We start from the raw sequence: 17,082 nt of genomic DNA on the forward strand, positions 1-17,082 counted from the left end.
GTCGATTTTTACTCAGTATAGAAAAATAGTTTGCTAAAAGCAGATCATTCATTCACACACAGAAACGCAATTCAAATTTAAACCGTCTTTTTGCGAGTTGTGGTAAACAGCGCATCTCTGCCGTTCATTCATTCACACAGAAACGCGATTTACTTGAGAATGAAAAAAAACTTACTACAGTATTCCATCCGTTGCTCCTCGCAATACCAGCACTTCTGAGGTACATTTTCCATTATCATTATTCCTCACAGCGCTGCGAGACAGTGTAAACAAGTACAATGATCTGAATAAACTTGATGTGTTTTCTCGAGCTGATATGTGGGCGTTCACAGTTTGTATGGGATCGTCTCAGTCATTTGCGTTTGAATAGCGCGTGCTGTCCGTGGGCGGGGCATATTAAAACGTAATGAGCTGAGATGAGAACGACTGACATCTCTCTCTTTTCATAAAGATAACATAAACAGAGAATATATTTTTTATATATAAATTACTTCATTTAAAAGAAGAGAATTCAAGCTTCATGCCTGTGTGTCTGTATGCCTGTTTGACTGAGTATTCGCTAAGTTATGGTTCATTTTCGGACGCGTTTCAGAATGGACTTCACTGACAGAGAGAAGGCAGAACTCGCTTCGTGTTTATTTTTCTTTATTTGGCGAAAAGCACAACACTTTGTTTTTATTGTGAGTATACACAAAAATAATACACATTTAACAGAATCGATTGATGTATGAAACTTGTTTGTAATATCAAAGTCAACAGAGCAAAATGAATCTCTTTTGAACTGATAAAAAAAAAAGCGAGCTGGTATCGCCGGCGACACAGCCGACCCCAGGGGGTTAAAGACACATCTCTTTGACCTAGCATTCACATAATACATTATAGACTTCTATAATTCAATGTTAGGCTGCATAGATTAGGTCAGCTGGAACCGGGAACACTTCCCATAAATCCTGATGTGCTTGTTGCATCATGAGAAGAATGGTATCTACGCTAATTTTAGTGTCTGTGTTTATCTCGAGGTTTTCCCGCAGCCTCCCGGATCCAGGCCGTATCCAGATCTGATGAAGGACCTTCACCTGGACCCGATGACAACGCAGTGCTGAAGTGCCAACTAGTCTCTCCCTATGGAGGATCCCTTTACCACTCTACAGATAAGGCGTTGTCGGGAAATTTCGTTTCGCGTTCCTACCGGAAGTGACAAAATAAAATAAAATTCTCTATCAAAATTTATAAGGAAAGCTCAGTACTTTGTTTAGGCTTGGTCTGAAGGGAATTCCAAACCTGCGCACATATATTCAAACGCACATAACTATAGAACCAATTCTAAATACGCATGTGAACGCCATCAGTGTTTCTCACAGGTTCGCATTTAAAGTCTGTGTAGAGAGAATGGTGTCGTCTTAGCGGCCCCTAATTTAATAACAAATGATCGTTGCGACGGAAGCAAATCAATCAAAAATAACTTTAGCTTGAAAATAACTTTATTAAAGAACCGCTATAAAGCCAAAACAATCTCTGTTACCTTCAATTATACGCTTGTCTCTGTAAAGCTGCTTTGAAACAATCTACATTGTTAAAAGCGCTATATAAATGAAGATGACTTGACTTGACTTGACTTGACTTGACGGCGGTCGTCAATGAACTTCCTGTTTGCCCTGTTATTGCCACAGATGCCATTATTGAACTCCCTGTCTGTCTTGTCTTGGCTAGAGAGGCCATTCTAAGTCCCAGAGTCTCGTCCAAGAAGACCATGATAAAAGACTCTGTTCACCTTGTCATAGACAGTATTCCTGGATGTCCTGCCTGCCCTGTTATGGTCACAGAGGCTATAAATAAACCCTCTGTTTGTTTTGACATGACCCCTGAGGCCAACCCTAACCTCTCTGTGCTCTGTGTTCCAGTTTCTCCTTATCAGCAGCGGTGGTCTCCAGTTCCTTCAGATATGCCCTGGGGATGTTCAGCTCCAGCGTGGTGGTCTTCGGCCCCGCCAGCTCAATCTTCCTGGTTACCAGCTCCTTCCACTCCGCCGTGGGGGTCTTCAGTCCCATCTGCTCTACTGTGGTGGTTATCTGCTCCACGGTGGCCTTCTGCTCTGCCCTGGGCACCTGCCCGACCTGCTCCGCCCTGGCCATCTGCACCACCATCTCCGCTCTTGACACCTTCCCTGCCTACTCCGCCCTTGCCACTTGCTCTGCTGGCTGTGTTGGGTGTAACGCGTTACTGTAATTAAAATAATTATCCACTGAAAAGGTAAAGTAAGGGATTACTGTTCATTTTTATGTAATTTAATTAAAGTTACTTATAATGTACTTGCGTTACATACACTGTAAAAAAAACACAGAAAAAAAACGAGCAAATGCATGGCAGCACAGGGTGCCAAACGTTTGCCATTAATGAAAATAACGGTAAAACCCCATGAACTGAAGTAACATGTTTACACAGCAACATGAAAAAAAGAACATTGACCATACAGTAGCCTACTATAAAATGTTTAAAACGTAATCTGAAATAACATATTTTGTCTGTATAATTGCAAATACATGCATAGACCATTAAATGCAATGGCATTATTTGACTGTAAGTTCACGTAACATGTTTAAACCCTTATTTAATAAAACATGTTTTAACTGTAAATGTAAAAACATGGTGTAGCAGTTGTTTAAGGCGAGACACGGCAGGCAAAAACATCGTTTTTTTTTTACTGGTCAATTTTGAGATTTTTGGATATTTGTCTTCAATAACATGTCTTCTTTCAGACTTGTGGTGAAAAAAAGTCAGAAATACACATTAAGGTCTTTATTTTACTACACTTTGTCTGTTCGCGTCAGTAGATTTCTCATAAATTCAACAAAAGTTGGCGTTCTTAATCCTCCCGCTGCTCCGCGATCTCTGTCTGCTCTCTTTCATCACACGCACGGCTGGATAGCCCTCTCTCTCCTTTACAACGCTGTCGGATCCAAATATGGTCATTTCCTTTTTATCAGCAACCAATCGTGAAAGTAAAAGGGCTGAATGCGCAATCTCATTGGCTGATGATAAATCTTTAAAGCCCGTTTTCTCAAAATGACCTTTCTCTCATACTCCAAGTACGAAATCTCCACTTCAGTAGCACCTATATACACCAAACTTTCCAGTCTTGTACCTAGTTATATTATGAAGACATTTACAGAGGGATTTGTAAATATATTATTCCTAGCCTGATTTATATAACATTTTATTCCAAAAAACATGGCGAAAATCTTTTTTTTAAGGCTATTGACAGTATATTCTGATTTACAGGATAACAAAAGTAGATATCCATAAATCCCTCTGTAATTTTTTTTCCATCTAATATGTGAACACAATGAAAAAATAAATTTTAACCTGGCTTTATCCAATACTCAGATTTTGTTTTTTTAAATATTTGCAAAATAGCACATATTTAATTAGATATTGCCTAATTTGCATATTTAAACATTAAATTATAGAAAACTTGTAATACATTTTTTTCTCATCTTAATGTAGGTAATCAACTGGGAAAGTTTCATGGTGATATCTGCTAGTTAAAGGGGTGGTAAAACGTACTCGGTTACTAACGTAACCTCGGTTCTCTCTAGAAGAGGGAACGAGTACTTGCGTAAGAATATCTTACGCTAGGGGAAAACCTCTTTTCCTCGAGATATTGAAGCCAAAAATTATCCTTAATTTTGCAATAATGTAAAACGCATTGCAGCAGCATGCAGACATGGGCGAGACAGCTCGCGCGCCCATTGGCTGCTCTGCGGCAACTGCACCAGCCTATCGATAGAGGCTCCTCATGACGTCAGAACCAATGAGGGCGCTTTGCGCCCATTACGTCATGTCCCGCCGAAATCGGGTGGGGCCAGGGCTATAAATACGGCCCAGAGAGGCTGGTTTAGTCAGTTTTTCATCGCTGAAGCGAATCAGAACATGACGCATGCACGGCAAGATACGCAAGTACTCGTTCCCTCTTCTAGAGAGAACCGAGGTTACGTTAGTAACCGAGTACGTTCTCTTACGAGAGGTCTCTCGTACTTGCGTAAGAATATCTTACGCTAGGGGAACACAATGTAAAACGCCGTGCGTGCTTGAGACATAACACTAAAGTCCCAAGGGCAGGTGCCCGGGGCTCATACAGTGCCTAATCACAAGGGACTCACAGAGAATCCGGGAAGAGGGGCTAGAATAGCATCATTCCTGTAATATTGAGCTCTGATAAGAGCATGCTATATCAAGTGTTCCACACAGCCAGGGCGAACTCAGCCTGGACTGGTAAATATGGGGGACTTACGTACTGCCCACAGAAGTATATAGGCGATCAGTGATCGATGCTCTAGCAGTTTCAGCATCCCGAGCCGATAGCATCGGGCGGGCAATACTGAAAAATTAAACCGAGAGCAACCTAGCTTGCAAAGCGGGAACCTCGAGGTTATAAAACCTTATAAATGTAGACGGGGAGGCCCAGCCTGCCGCCATACAGATATCTTGCAAGGCAATCCCACTGGACCAAGCCCACGACGAGGCCATGCCTCTTGTGGAGTGCGCTTTGACACCTATCGGGCATTGCAGGCCCCTGGATGTGTAAGCTAGCGCTATAGCATCAACTATCCATCTGGATAGACTCTGTTTTGACGCAGCTAGTCCCTTAGAACGTCCGCTGAACAAAACAAAGAGCTGCTCTGTCTGTCTGAAAACAGATGAGCGAGACACATAGGCCCTTAACCCCCTGAGGTCTACGGTATCGCCGGCGATACCAGCTCGCTTTTTTTTTATTAGTGTAAAAGAAACTCATAAATACTCTGTTGACTTTGATTTTCCATAGGAGTTTCATACATCAATCGATTCTGTTAAATGTGTATTATTTTTATGTATACTCACAATAAAAACAAAGTGTTGTGCTTTTTGCCAAATAAAGAAAAATAAACACGAAGCGAGTTCTGCCTTCTCTCTGCCAGTGTAGTCCATTCCGAAACGCGTCCGAAAATTAACAATAACTGAGCGAATACTCAGTCAAACAGGCATACAGACACACAGGCATGAAGCTTGAATTCTCTTCTTTTAAATGAAGTAATTTATATAAAAAACAAATATTCTCATCTTGTGAAATCTGTATTAAAAGAGAGCGATTCCAGTCGACCTAATTACAGCTAATTCAGATGTAATGTGACTCCGCCCACGGAGAGCGCGCGCTATTCAAACGCAAATGGTTGAGGCAATCCTGTGAACGCCCCCATCAGCTCGAGAAAACACACAAGTTTATTTAGATCATTACTTGTTTACACCGTCTTGCAGCGCTGTGAGGAATAATAGGCTACTAATGGAAAATGTCCCTCAGAAGTGCGGGTATATCGAGGAGCGAGCTGCGGAATACTAGTAAGTTTTTTCCTTCTCACGTGAATTTCTTCACGTGGGTTTCTGTTTATGAATGAATAAACGGCAGAGATGCGCGCTGTTTACCACAGCTGGCAAAGACAGTTTAAATTTAAATCGCGTGTGTGAATGAATGATGATGTTTTAGCAAACTGTATTGCTATACTGAGATGAGTAAAAAATCGACTGAATGTTGAAATAAAATGTAGGCTATTTGTATAAGCAACGTATTAAACTGCAAATTAACAATATGCCCTAATATTTCATGAAAACAACGTTACAGTCAGACGAAATATGAAAGACAACATTTTGTTGACTAGATTTGGGTACAGTTTTTACTGTAGAATATACTGCCACATCAAATAAGCTTTTGTTTAGCAATTTCTATATATAAAATACTATTTTTGTCAAAAATAAAGTCATCAACTAAGATGTTAGCTGTTCCAATGTTGGCTATATTCAAACTAATGAATACATAGATAAAATGTAGGCCTATAATCATTTTTTTTTACAAAGAAAGAGTACACTTGAAATATTGTTGAAATACTAATTATTGTTGTAATTGTAACCGTTTTAATAAAATAGCAAAACATATTTACAAGATAGATGTAAGCAAAATCTTAAATGGTCAATATAAGTCTTCTTCTAAATATATCTTTTGTCCTTGCATTGTGGCTCAGTCAGTGTCACACCTGAGTGAATGGCTCATCATTATGCAGAGTGGGTGTATTCTAAGGTGTAAACCACTCCTCGTTCACGCCCCCTCGCATATTGGCTTTCCAAGCAAAACCTGTTTTACATCAATTTAAATCAATGTATGGTTTTATGTGAACGATAAAGCAAGACTATTTTCACATAATTTTGAAGAAAAAACTCTAGGCGAGGACATCCATTAGTCAAAAGTCTTATTGCCACATATTTACTATGTGTTTTGTGGCCTTATTTCAAAAACTTAAATTTTTAGTTTTTTCGATAACCACGCATAAACATTATTCTCTCAAAAATGAAAACATGTACATACATGTGGCTCACATATTATTGTAGTCCTGTTTGTGCTATATAGAGTGAATTTACACCTTTGCCATTAATATGTTTATAAGCAACTGAAAAAAGCACAAATGTCAGAGCATGTCAGAACACCCCCAGGGCCCAAAAAACCGCTCAGACTCCAGAGGGTTAACGCCCTAACCGGGCAAAGGAAGCCTGCGTCCCCTTCCTCTTCAGATACCGGCAGGGCCGACAGGGAGATCACCTGTGCCCTAAACGGTGTATTGAGGGATTTAGGAACATATCCGTGCTTTGGTTTGAGTATGACCCTCGAGTCATTCGGTCCAAACTCCATACACGTCGCGCTTACTGAGAGCGCTTGCAAATCCCCTATGCGCTTCACTGAAGCGAGAGCCAGAAGAAACACTGTTTTGAAAGACAAGAGTTTCAGGTCTATTGACTGTATTGGCTCGAATGGGGCACCTTTCATGGCTTCCAGAACCGTGGAAAGGTCCCAAACGGGAACTGAGGGTGGTCTGGGAGGGTTCAGCCTCTTAGCTCCTCTAAGGAAGCGAATGACCAGATCGTTCCTTCCTAATGACTGGCCAAGCGGTGGTTCAGCGAACGCTGCTATGGCCGCCACATAAACTTTGAGCGTGGATGGGGTTCTGCCCTTATCCAGAAGCTCTTGTAAAAAAGAAGAGAACCTCCGGCACCCCACAGCGTGAGGGTGAAGTGCCACTCGCTGTACACCAGCTAGTGAACACTGACCATTTTGAGGAATAGAGCCGCCTCGTAGATGGAGCTCTAGCCTGCGTGATCGTGTTTAACACTCCCGCTGGGAGGTTAACGGGTACCCGTTGATGGCCCACACATGTAGGGACCAAAGCTCCGGGCGAGGATGCCAGATCGAGCCGTTCGCCTGCGAGAGGAGATCCCTCCTCACCGGTATCGGCCACGGGGCGGTACTCGTCAGCTGCATCAGGACTGGAAACCAGACTTGGTTTGTCCAAAATGGGGCGACGAGTAGCACTGGGCATCCGCTCTCCCTGATTCGCTCTAACACCTGGGGTAGGAGCGTGACAGGGGGAAACGCATAGAGCGGGCAGCGGGGCCAGACGTGAGCCAGCGCATCCCTGCTCTTGGAGAAGAATTCCTGACAATGAGCGTTCTCTTGAGACGCAAATAGGTCTATTTCCGCTCTGCCAAATGTCCTCCATAGCATTTTGACTGTCTGTGGATGTAAAGACCATTCTCCTGTCGGCAGATTGTTTCTGGACAGTCTGTCTGGTCCCACATTCAGATGGCCGGGCACATGAGCGAGCGCAGATTGTGCTGAGCCCAGACCAGGAGGCGTTCCGTCAGCCTGTGAAGGATTCTGGATCTGATACCTCCTTGGTGATTTATATAAGCCACCACTGACATGTTGTCCGAACGGACCAAGACGTGGTGTCTTTTTATCTGGGGACAAAAGCGCCTCAGCGCGTTGTCGACTGCCATCATTTCCAGGCAGTTTATATGCAGAAGCTTTTCCCGTTCCGACCACTGGCCGAATAACGGTCTGCCCTCGAGCAGCGCTCCCCATCCCGAGGTTGAGGCGTCCGTAGACACCACCTTCACACTCGAGGAAGTCCCCAGGCTTACACCTGACCGGTACCAGTCGGTCACTGTCCATGGTTTCAGAGCTGTGACGCATTTCTGATCGACCTTGAGGCGCGCGAGACCGGAGGTCCAAGCTCTGCGCGGCGCGCGCGCTTTCAGCCAGTACTGCAGCGGGCGCATGCGAAGCAGACCCAGCTTGAAGACTAAAAATTAACTGTTTAATGTTATGTATTTGTATTATTTTTCTTTATTCATTTTCATAATAATTTCATAATGTATTTTGTCAAGCCAGAGTTATGTGTCTGTGTTGAGTGCATGAGGAGACTATAGATAGCATGGAACCATGTGAAGATCATGTCACATGAGACAGGTGGATGAGCTATATTTTGTAGAGGGTGTGTACAATGTATCATGTTGCAACTGATGCAGATGTAAGCAACAAAGATATGTTCTTAATATGGAAGTGAATTGTGCCATATGTTCTATGACATATACGTTCCATTTTTAAGCTCAAGCAACATAGTTTGTTACCATGAATGGAAGTCGCTCAGTGATGTATATAAGCTCAATCTTACTGTACACATCAGAGAAACTAAGAGATGTGAGGGAAGAGAAATACGAGAATGCATAGACCTGGCATGAATGTAACATCTTCTGAAAGATTCTCTCCTGACATATAAGAATAAAAATTCTTCTTGGCAAGATAACTGGTGTCCGGCCCTGTGAATCTAATAATAAGGGGAAAGACTAAATTTAAATCTACAATTGGCGTCTCACGAACAGGATTGATGTCTTCAGGCCTTTGTTTGATCATTCCAGGTAAGACCTTATTTTATTCTAAATAATTCTGAGTCTGCCTGATGATTAAACATAGACTGAAACTGCTTAAAAGAACTGTGCTATTTTAAATTACCAGTTGTGTTGCCAATGAATATATGTCAGACATAATAATAAAAGGGTAAAATGGAATTCAATTAAGTAATTCAGTTTAATTTGGCTAATTTAAGTTCCTCTGAAAAGTAAACCTCTAAAGTATTTGATATGCTGGGATAGAGATAGATCTTTTTTAGAAAGAAGACTATCTAGTCAAAAATTGGGGAAATTAGCTGTAAGACGATTAAAGCTAGGAAATTTGAGGATACTTGATTAATAGGAGCGGTTAGATGTAGGGAGTTTCCAAAGAAAGGAGTAAAAATAGTCTCTAAAGACATCAACGCTGGAATTAATACAAGTATGAAAAGGCAGCAAGACATGATTGACAGGAGTGATTAATTGTGACGAGCGCCATAGAAAGGGTTAAAATAAGCTCTAAGGACATTAACACTGGAGTCAAATTATGAATGTGCCGATGTAACTAGATAAGATCGCAGGCATTTCTGATTTTGACCGTAAAGCTGTTCAAATATTTGAGGATACTATTCTGAGCAAGCTTAAAGAGAAAAGAAAGAGAAACGTATTTGAGTCAAAATAAATAAATTTAAAAAAGAAAAGAAATGAAAGATAACTGAAAATATAAGGGTTAACTTTGTTTTAACTTTCTTATAGTTCTATAGTGTTTAGAGGAGAGAGAGAGAGAGCACAAGGGTAACAGTAGTCCTCTTGAGAATTCATTCTAAACACACACACACACACACACACACACACATATAGTTGAGAAGCAGCCCCATCTTTTGCCTTTGAGTAATCAGAGCAGGTGAAAAGGGAGAGTGAAGCAGCCCTTCCTTTGGAATCTATACCCTCCTTTAAACACACACACACAGAGAGATATATAAATAGAAAGCCTGTTGCTTCTCTAGAATACACGAAGGTAATTGTATAGCAAAACATTATCTTCTGGGTATCTGAAGAGAAAAACAGAAACAAGCTAAGCTTTTTAACAGATTTCTGGTGTTAATGTGAGTTTGAAAGTTGATCATTGTTCAACATTACAAAATTTAAGTTTTTTCTGAAGAAGAACAAGAGATAAACAACATCATAAGATTGAAGTTAAGGAATTACTTTGAGGAAAGATCTATGATAATATTTTTATAGTTAATTGACAAGTACAAGCTGATGAAAATTATAGATAATGACTCCATAAGAATGTGAGTTGGAAAATATATAAGGAAAAATGACAAATATAAACAAAGATGTTTATTTGGAATACATATTATTTCTGACTAAGTCAGAGTAAAAAGTGAGTAGAATGAAATTATAAAAGTATTGTAAATGCAGAATTACTCTGAGGCAGTCTTGACATTCTCTCAGAGTTGTTCTCTTATTCAAAGTCATTTAGATTTTGTTATTTGAGCCTGTGTCATAAGTAACAAGCTACCTAGAATGAGCACAGCGTCTCAGTTGGAAATTATAGACAGAGATTTTTAATAAATAATAATATATGCAATTGGGAGTTAAATGTTTTAATGATATTCTACCTTAAATGATAGAAGTGACTATTTTTATTCCATGACCAGTAACTTCTTTGTCTCATCTTTGTCTTCACCATGTACAGGACTGATGGTTCCAGTTATTGATTGGTTCCGGTTATTGATGTAACATAACATTACACTGAATTAACGGTTGTAATAACTAAATTCACTGAGTATAAACTCAGCATTGCTATGTTGATGTTTGAAGATGTCTGATGGATTCTAGTGATTAAATACTATCATTAATTTGTCTCCAAGTTTGCACTATTAGGCATTCCAAATGGCTCTGATGGCTCTTGAATGCACTTTCCTGAGCTTTGGAAAATACCTGTTAAAAATTTCCTAATGGGAAGGAGCGGTTACCAGTGTAAATGGGGTGATTTCTCAAAGATGGGTAAGATCCTCTTTTGGCCAACGGAGGATCACCTAAGCAGGGCTGCCGCCAGAAATTCTGGGCCCTATGGAAACCAAAATTTCTGGGCCCCCTACATTTTTTACAGATACAATTTAACCCAATAAACATGCCCTGTATACTTTAAAAAAGATATTGCATAGTTGCATACGAAGTGCAGACAATAAAGCTGACTCTGCATCTGTATAAGTCAAACACACACACACACACACGTAATAACCATATTATTTTGTTTTCTTAATATAAAATATTAAAATATCTATTTTGTAAACTCCTTATAGCCAATGGTTACTACAGACACATGTTTTATTCAATTTTATATTTTTTTTTCTGGGGCATTTTATTCATATTAAGAACGTCAAGTTTGACAGCATCGATCGTAGCAGCAGCACTGTCACTTCACAGAACACACGACACACACGGCAAACTGATTTTGTAATTTTGTAAAGCGTGTAGATTACTTTTTGTTTTGTAAAGTTATCATCATGTGGCGAACACAGTAGATAAGACGTGTTTAGAGACTTCAATCTTCGTGAAGTTTCGCGCTCAGGCTCACCTTGTTCGGCTGACTGTGCGTTCACACCGGACGCGAATAGCGCGTCAAATTCGCGCCTGCCGCGTCTAGTTATACGCTTGACCACTTTGTGTTAATTCGCGCGTCAAGAGCGAAATTGACGCGCGTGAAAACCAAAGTTTAAAACGAAATTACAACGCGTCTTGACTCTTTGCGTGGACTTAACATTGAAATCACTCGCGCCTGACGCGCTATTCGCGTCCGGTGTGAACGCACCATGAGACGGGGACGGGGGACGTGGGGAAGGAGGACGTGGGTGTGCAGCAGCCGTTGAATCTGTGTCTACGAGACATGATAACCCGGAGACAGCAGAGATGTTATTATTGTTGGATGTAAATCATAATTCAGTAATTATTTTACTAAGCTAGCTAGATAAAAGCAGGTCATGTAGCAACAAAAATAAGTAGCCTAACTCTGAAAGTTTTGGAATACAGGAATAGGGCAAGCTACCTTTCTTTTTGAAAAACTGTGTGACATACTGTCGACTTCGGCGTTCTCTGTCTTCTCTTTCCGTTTTTGATGCCCTGACTTTTGATGTAACATGCCTGCGTGTGTCACTGTCTGCGCTGCATCATAGCAAGTGCAATAAGCAAGAGACGCTACACTAGCGATCGTAGCTCGGACAGCGCAGGTGGAATGAACCATTGTGAGGGGGAGGGGTGTGACTGAAACAGTAAATACATTATTTGTTTTTTAAATATTAAATCTATGGTCAAAACGTACAAAATATACATTTAGTGCATGAGGGGCCCTAGCACATTTAATGCATGTATAAAAAAGAGAAAAGAACTAAGAAAAGAAAAAGGGGGTCTGCTCTTCTGGGCCCTAAATCAGCCTGGGCCCTTAGAATCGTCCTAACCTTCCACCCCTTTACGGCGCCCTTGCACCTAAGGCAGGGGGTCACCGCCACTGGGCACCTACTCTGAAGGGAGGTGTTAGATGTGAGATGGGTATGGTTGAGCAGATGTTTGTTAGGCCAACAGCATCACTGTCCAAGAAAAGTGAGCTCTCCAATGCCTGATCACCAGAGACCGCATTCCTTGAATGGTTTGTATTTCATTGTGACAAGTGTCATAACTTGATATATCTATGCCAGGGGACAACACCCTGAGGAAAGGAAATTATATATACGAAAGAGCTGATGGGAAGAGTTTTCAAAGAACTAGCTGAGACCATGAGGGTAATTGTCATTAATGATGTGGAGAGTAAAACATAGATTGTCAATTTATTTTTAAATATGGTGTTAGTTGCCTTATAACAATTGTCTAAAAGTTTTAGATCTTGAATATGTGATGGCTGTATGATGTTGAATTAATTTCTATCATAGTTTTCACATTTCAGATCATTAGACATGGCATTGGACAATTACAAGACATGGTGGTGTTTAAAGATGAAGACTTTGTTTTGCTAATTCAAAAGAAGTCTGGGTAACAGGGAATAAATAAATAAATTAATAAAGCTAAAGATTAAGTAAACTAAAGATAACTTTAGAAATGCTCCTTTGATGACAAATGGATAACTGAGAATAGGACATAAGGAGTGAAATAGGAGATTTTATACATTACTTACAAACACAACTCCACAAACAATGAACACTCGTTTACTGATTTTCAACCCCAAGGGATAGGATCTTTTTAACATCAATGTTTGTTTTGGTTTGTTGTTTTGGCCGGGAACTTGAGAAGTTAAGTACTTAACGAGTCAAGGCACCGGCAGAAGAATTATTAGGTTTTTCCTTTTCTTAGATGGTTGGGGTTCATTTTAAATGCTTACACATAGACGTTAAAATACACATAGTACACGGGGACATGACATGGTGGGGTTATTTGTTTGTTTTGTGTTTTCCCTTTTCCTTATGTTTCTATTGTATTTTTATTTTGTTTTGTTATCATGTCTTTCTTTGGTCTGCTTTTCCTTTTCTCACTATTGCTTCATTAGATGGCCACTGGTGGAGTGACGGTGTGGAACTTACTGTCGTAGTTCCAGTGGAGGGACTGAAGACTAAAAATTAACTGTTTAATGTTATGTATTTGTATTATTTTTCTTTATTCATTTTCATAATAATTTCATAATGTATTTTGTCAAGCCAGAGTTATGTGTCTGTGTTGAGTGCATGAGGAGACTATAGATAGCATGGAACCATGTGAAGATCATGTCACATGAGACAGGTGGATGAGCTATATTTTGTAGAGGGTGTGTACAATGTAACATGTTGCAACTGATGCAGATGTAAGCAACAAAGATATGTTCTTAATATGGAAGTGAATTGTGCCATATGTTCTATGACATATACGTTCCATTTTTAAGCTCAAGCAACATAGTTTGTTACCATGAATGGAAGTCGCTCAGTGATGTATATAAGCTCAATCTTACTGTACACATCAGAGAAACTAAGAGATGTGAGGGAAGAGAAATACGAGAATGCATAGACCTGGCATGAATGTAACATCTTCTGAAAGATTCTCTCCTGACATATAAGAATAAAAATTCTTCTTGGCAAGATAACTGGTGTCCGGCCCTGTGAATCTAATAATAAGGGGAAAGACTAAATTTAAATCTACACAGCTGAAGCACTGAGGATGCTCAAGCGATGAGACCCAGCATCCTTTGAAATTTTTTGAGCGGGACCAAAGCGCCGTGGCGAAAAATCTCTGTCATGCGCTGAATGCTTAGTCTGCGCTGCGGCGACAGCTGTGCTGTCATAGACAGCGAGTCCAGATCTGTGCCCAGAAAAGATATTTTCTGACTGGGAGACAGTGAACTCTTTGCCCAATTGACTGTGAGACCTAAATTCTCGAGGTGATCGAGTAATATGGTCCTGTGTTCTATGAGCTCCGACTGTGATCGAGCTAGAACCAGCCAATCGTCCAAATAATTCAGCACTCGTATGCCTCGGAGCCTGAGGGGTGCGAGCGCTGCATCCATGCACATCGTGAATACGCGAGGTGCCAGGGATAGGCCAAATGGCAGGACTGTGTACTGATATGCCTGGCCCCCGAAGGTGAATCTCAAAAATCGCCTGTGACGTGACGCTATTTGTATTTGAAAATAAGCGTCTTTCAGATCTATCGACATGAACCAGTCCCCTTGGCAAATTTGCGAGAGGATTTTCTTGGTCGTGAGCATTCTGAACCGTCGTTTCAGAAGTGCTTTGTTTAGTCGATCTAAAATGGGTCTGAGACCTCTGTCTTTTTTGGGTACCAGAAAATATCTGCTGTACATGCCCCCTTCGCTCTGAGCTTGTGATAGGGGTTCTATAGCCCCTTTGCTCAGTAACTTCGCTATTTCGGCCCGAAGTAGGTGTGCTACTTCCTTTTTCACCGTAGTATCGATTCGCGCCACTTTGCGTTGCGGGCGTCGACCGAACTGTAGCGAATAGCCTCTTTCTATAATGTCTAGCACCCACTTCGAAAACCCCGGGTAGCCTTGCCCATGCGTTTGCACGAATGGCTAGGGGTTGAATGCGAAGCGCGCTCTGGTCGCTCAGCGACAGAGGGGCTTCAGTGTGCTGCAACATAAGCGTCGCGCTTATGACATTTGAGGCAGGGGGCGCGCTGATAACAGCGGGCAGATTGCCCGCGCTCGACTCCTCTGCGGTGGTCAACCGAGAGGGGGAGGGCTGGGCGAGTCCCGTAAGACCTGTCATGTCTATGTGTGAATGTGGGCGTGGAATAGCGGGCACATTTACAACACTGAGAGCATTGTCTGCCTGAGCAGAGCGAATGCATGTTGGTTTCGTTTTACAGAAACCTTGAGACATGCCGTGTTTGTGGACACTGGGCAGTGGGCACATTTACCACATTTAATGCGCAATCGATCTGGGTCGATTTCATGTGCGCGAGCCCTGTGCGACGGGCTGTGTTTCTGTGTAGGAATGAGCACTGGGCAGTGGGCATTTTGTTTACACTCATAACACCATCGGCCGTGGCCGGAACACCAGAAAATACACTCTATGGGATTTATCTGGGTAGCCGGAAAGCGGCGTTTGTGTGTAGGCAAGCGGGCTGTGTCGCCGACTTGTTTACTGCAGAATACACTGGAACAGTCGCATTTACTGGAACTGAACGAGCGAGAAGTTGCCATAGAAACAGAGAGCGTCAACATGCTGGCGTTTGTTTGCAGGTGTGCGTGCATTACAACAGGCTCGCTCACTGCAGTATGACATTTCCAGTCGCCTGAACTTCAGAGGGGAATGAGAAATATGTGAGAAATAGAATTCGGCCCGGCCGCAGCGGGACATTATCACTATTTTCTCCTTTCGCCAGTGACGCACGGGAACCATAGAAACGGTGTTTGGGTGCAGGCGAGCGGGTTGTACAACGCGCTCGTTGGCTGCAAAATGCACATCTGCAGTCGCCTTTCGGGGAACTGACAGAGCGAAGCATTGGAGGCATAATTAATCTGCCGTTAGACCGAGATTGGGTAGCTTTCTTGTACGTAAAGAAAAACTAACCCCGACCGTCCGCTTCCAGCCTCCCCTGTGAACGGCGCATTTTGCGCGGCTCGAACAGAGGGAGAGAGAAAGCTAGCCCCGTGACCGTCCGCTCCTGACATCCCCTGTGAACGGCGCGGTTTGCGCGGCTCGAACAGAGGGAGAGCAGGTATCATCCTCCAAGCAGGCAAGGCAAGCGGGCGCACCGGCGAGCTTTGCGGGTTGGGGGGGGAAAGGGGCGTCTTGAAAAAGACGCCCGGCTCTTTTAGTGCAATGAGAGTGTGTGTCGCGGGGGCGAACACACACACATACACAAAACACAGTAACAGAGAAAAGGATATGTACGCCGGAAAGCGTCAGCAGGAACGGCGACTGAAGGCGGCGAGTTGTCGACCGGCAGCTTCAGATGCAGAGTAATCCCGCTGGGTGCTTGCAATCAGACGGCGCGGCTTCCTCTCAGGATCCAGCGATGCGTGAGCCCGCTGAAGAGATGAAAAACTGACTAAACCAGCCTCTCTGGGCCGTATTTATAGCCCTGGCCCCACCCGATTTCGGCGGGACATGACGTAATGGGCGCGAAGCGCCCTCATTGGTTCTGACGTCATGAGGAGCCTCTATCGATAGGCTGGTGCAGTTGCCGCAGAGCAGCCAATGGGCGCGAGAGCTGTCTCGCCCATGTCTGCATGCTGCTGCAATGCGTTTTACATTATTGCAAAATTAAGGATAATTTTTGGCTTCAATATCTCGAGGAAAAGAGGTTTTGCCCTAGCGTAAGATATTCTTACGCAAGTACGAGAGACCTCTCGTAAGAGAACACGATTTCACTTTTCTAACTTTAGTTAGTGTGTAATGTTGCTGTTTGAGCATAAACAACATCTGCAAAGTTACAACTTTCAAAGTTTAAAGCAAAGGGAGATATTTGCTTTTAAAGAAATCAATTTCTAAGAACTACAAAAAACGGCCAGTAGGGACTACACGACATTCCTGCGGGCTTGCTGACATCACTAAGCCCAATATTTACATAAACCCCTCCTCCGATGAAGGATTCGCACAACGGCTAGTCCTGAAAGATGGAGCAGTTCCAACTTTAAAAACAGAAACTGTTTACGGGCCACAACCTGTAAGTATGATTTATTTTTCGTTGTTGTGTTTTCCTGTAATAGTTCGTATTGTTAATTGTACGTTGTAGCAAGGAAGTAAACGAAGGACAACGCTGTTTGGCTCCACAAACCAGTTTGTTAAATGCTAACGTTAATTCATACTTATCCGACAAACACATACAAACTTCTGTTTAATA

General features: G+C 42.1%; 2 long non-coding RNA genes across 2 annotated transcripts in view; one reads left to right on the plus strand and one right to left on the minus strand.

Annotated features, from left to right (window-relative positions):
• The window catches only part of LOC309508652, a 179,230-nt gene extending 175,914 nt beyond the window's left edge, over window positions 1-3,316 (plus strand). Inside the window, exon 2 of the long non-coding RNA XR_014209643.1 lies at window positions 2,656-3,316. This is a non-coding gene — a long non-coding RNA (uncharacterized lncRNA). The remainder of the gene's footprint in view (window positions 1-2,655) is intronic.
• A 6,761-nt stretch (window positions 3,317-10,077) lies between these two features.
• Window positions 10,078-13,921, minus strand: LOC309508654. The gene is made up of 2 exons (XR_014209644.1): window positions 12,241-13,921; window positions 10,078-10,793 (listed from the first exon to the last, which is right to left on the minus strand). It is a non-coding gene; the product is annotated as an uncharacterized lncRNA (long non-coding RNA).
• Window positions 13,922-17,082: the final 3,161 nt, after the last annotated feature.

This window comes from Leuciscus leuciscus (genome assembly GCF_965113295.1).
Source record: "Leuciscus leuciscus genome assembly, chromosome: 10".
Lineage (NCBI taxonomy): Eukaryota > Metazoa > Chordata > Actinopteri > Cypriniformes > Leuciscidae > Leuciscus > Leuciscus leuciscus.